The sequence below is a fragment of the Bos mutus genome, chromosome 7, assembly GCF_027580195.1.
Source record: "Bos mutus isolate GX-2022 chromosome 7, NWIPB_WYAK_1.1, whole genome shotgun sequence".
NCBI lineage: Eukaryota > Metazoa > Chordata > Mammalia > Artiodactyla > Bovidae > Bos > Bos mutus.
Genome location: NC_091623.1, coordinates 66,116,154 through 66,120,148, shown reverse-complemented (window position 1 = coordinate 66,120,148; position 3,995 = coordinate 66,116,154).

The window sequence follows — 3,995 nt, the reverse complement described above, 5'->3', positions numbered from 1 at the left end:
TCTACAAAACATACAAACAGCTCAAACAGCTGAATAGGAAAAAATTTAAAAATGAGCAGAAGATCTAAATAGATGTTTCTCAGATGGCCACAAAACACGTGAAAAGATGCTCAACATCACTAATTGAGAAGTGCAACTCAGAACTACGGTGAGTATCACCTCACACTGGTCAGGAAGACCATCATCAAAAAGTCTTCAAACAATAAATGCTAGAGAGGGTGTGGAAAAGGGAACCCTTCTATTTTGTTGGTGGAAATGTAAATTGGTGCATCCACTGTGGAGAACAGTATGAAAGTTCCTTAAAAAAATGAAAAATAGGACTACCATATGATCCAGCAATCCCTCGCCTGGGCATATATCTGAAGTAAGCCATAATTGGAAAAGATACATGTACCCCAATGTTCACAGCAACATTATGTACAATAGCCAAGACATGAAGTCAACCTAAATGCCCATTGACAGAGGAATGGATAAAGAAGATGTGGTACATATATACTACGAAATATTATTCAGCCATAAAGAAGGATGAAATAATGCTGTTTTCAACAACATAAATGGACATAGAGATCATCATACTAAGAAAGTCAGATAGAGAAAAACAGATATCATATAATATCACTTATATGTGGAATCTAAAAAAATGATACAAATATACTTATTTACAAAGCCGGAACAGACGCACAGATTTAGAAAACAAACTTATGGTTACCAAAGGGGAAAGGTGGGGAGGAGGGATAGGTTAGGAGGTTGAGATTAAAACATACACACTACTGTATATAACGGAGAAGGCAATGGCACCTTACTCTAGTACTTTTGCCTAGAAAATCCCACGGACGGAGGAGCCTGGTAGGCTGCAGTCCATGGGATTGCTAGAGTCGGACACAACTGAGCGACTTCACTTTCACTTTTCACTTTCATGCATTGCAGAAGGAAATGGCAACCCACTCCAGTGTTCTTGCCTGGAGAATCCCAGGGATGGCGGAGCCTGGTGGGCTGCCGTCTATGGGGTCGCACAGAGTCGGACACGACTGAAGCGACTTAGCAGCAGCAGCAGCAACTGTATATAAAATAGATAATCAACAAAGACTACAAATAGAGTACAAGAACTCTACTCAATATTCTGTAATAACTTAGATGGGAAAAGAATCTGATAAAAATCTATGTATACCTGAATCACTGAAACTAACACAACATTGTAAATCAATTACATGCCAATATAAAATTTTAAAAAATTAAAAAGGCACACTAGAGAGGTTCCCTGGTGGCTTAATGGTAAAGAATCCACCTGCCAATGCCGAAGACATGGGTTCCGTCCCTGATCCAGGAAGATCCCACATGTGGTGGTACAACTAAGTCTGTTCACTACGAGTATTGAGCCTGTGCTCCACAACAGGAGAGCAAGAGAAGTCACTGCCACCTCATCAGAGAGTAGCCCTTGCTCTCTACAACTAAAGAGACGCCTGCACAGCAACGAAGATCCAGCACAGCCAAAAATAATTCAATAAAATGTAAAAGGCACATTAGAACTATTTTAAGAAGAGATATATTGATAACAACTGTATTAGTTATCTTTCAGTGCATAAGAAATTATGAAAAATTTAGTGGATAACAACAACAAATATTCATTATCCCAAAGTCCTGTGGGTCAGGAATCTGACCGTGGTTTAGATGGATGTCTTTGGATCAAGGTCTCACACGGCTGCAAGTAAGTTGATGATCAGAACTTAAGTCATTCCAAGGCTTGACTAGGTAAGTATCTGTTTCCAAACTCATTTATGCTGCCCTAGGCAGGTCTCAGACCCTCACTGATCGTTGGCCAGGGACATTAGTTCCTTGCCCATGAGTGTCTCTCCACTGGGTAGCTCCACAAAACAGCAGTGGTTATTTTAGAGAGTGATTGTGTGTGTGTGTGTGTGTGTGTGTGTGTGCGGCGTGCACACGCGTGCTCAGTCATGACTGACTCTTTGCGACCCCATGGACTGTACTCTGCCAGGCTTCTCTGCCCATGGAATACTCCAGGCAAGAATACTGGAATGGGTTTGCCATTTCCTATTTCAGGGTATCTTCCCAACTCAAGGATCAAACCCGAATCTCTTGCATCTCCTGCATTGGCAGGCAGATTCTTTACCAGTAGCACCACCTGGGAAGCCCAGAGAGTGATTAAGAGACAAATTTAAGCTAGAAGCCACAGTCTTTCATCTCCTAATTTCAAATGACATGCCATTGCTTCTGCTATATTCTGTTTGTTAGAGGCATGTCAGTAAGTCTAGTCCAGAAGGGAGAAGATGACATAATGTTAGAATACCAGGAGGTGAGGATCTTTGGGGGACATAAAGGAGGTTGTCTACTACACAGTCTTTAGGCCCCAATGATTCACATTCAAAATACACACTCTCCCTTCCTAGGTCCTCAGGGTCCCATTTCTTTACAGCATCAGCTCAAAGTCCAGATTTTTATCATGTAAATTAGGTCCAGGCATGGATGATATTTCTCAGGCATTGTTTCTTAAATATAGCTTTTTGTGCACAGTTTTCCTCAGCATGCAGATCTGTGAAACTAAAGATCAAGGTGATCTGCTCCTCACACACTCAATATATAATAGTGAAATAGGCCTATAAGATAGCCATTATAAACATTCGTAATCAGAAAAAGCAAAAAATGGGGGCCACAAAGGAGAATCTGGTGAATAGGAATTCTGAAATCTAACTGTGAAAATATTGGAAATCCCTTGATTAGTTCCAGCAATCATTCTTCATGGCTTTTGACAATGCCCTCTGGCCTTCAACTGGTTGGCTTGGTGTGCATAGTAATACCACAGGCTGAGTGGCTTAAACAACTGAAATTTATTTTCTCACAATACTGCAGGCCAGAAGTCCTGTGTCAATGGGCCAGCAGTGTTGGTGTCTGGTGAGGCCTCTCCAGACAGCAGATAGCCACCTTCTTGCCATGTCCTCACATGGCCTTTCCTCTGTGCTTATGTGATGAGAGAGAGAGAGATCTGAGGTATCTTCCCTCAAAAAGATGTTGGTCCTGTCTGAACAGGGCTCTACTCTCAATGGCAACCCACTCCAGTACTCTTGCCTGGAAAATCCCATGGATGGAGGGGCCTGGTGGGCTGTAGTCCATGGGGTCGCTAGGAGTCAGACACGACTGAGCAACTTCACTTTATTTTTTCACTTTCATGCATTGGAGAAGGAAATGGCAACCCACTCCAGTGTTCTTGCCTGGAGAATCCCAGGGACGGGGGAGCCTGGTGGGCTGCCGTCTATGGGGTTGCACAGAGTGGGACACGACTGAAGCGACTTAGCAGCAGTAGCAGCTCATGACCTCCTTTAAGCCTCATGGCCTCCTTGAAGGCCCTAAAGCCTAGTATAGTCTCATTGAGGGTTAGGGTTTCAACATACAAATTTTGAGAGATTCAATTTAATTCATAACAGGTTCTTAATTCAGCCTCCTGACTCATCCTTCATATTTCATGAAAGATATCACATTTGCCCATGAGTACTTTTCCCAGCCCACTTTCTGATATCTTGGGGGATCCATTTGCCTCTTTGTACTTTTATACTGTCTCTGTCCTTTTCAAACCCAAGGTGGCATGGTACATCTTTAATCTCAAAGAGCCTTTTTTTATGACTGAATAATTCTCTGAGGCCCTACCTTTCATCTTGCTGAGGTCTTAACAAAAGATTTTGCTGTCATACCCTCAGCTTTATCTCTAGACCAACAGCAAATATTATGTCTTTGGTATTTTTGCCAAAAATGCACAACTGAATATAATCATGAGGAAACATCAGACAAACTCAAATTCAGAGGCATTCTACAAAATAACTAACCGATATTCAAAAGAGTCAAGGTCATGAAAGATGAAGAAAGCCTAAGGAACCATCTCAGATTAAAGGAGACAAAAGGTATGTGATTAAAAGAGATGAAAGGGTGTGACAGCTAAATACACCATGGGGTCCTAGATTGGATTCCGGTCCAGAAAATGGACATTA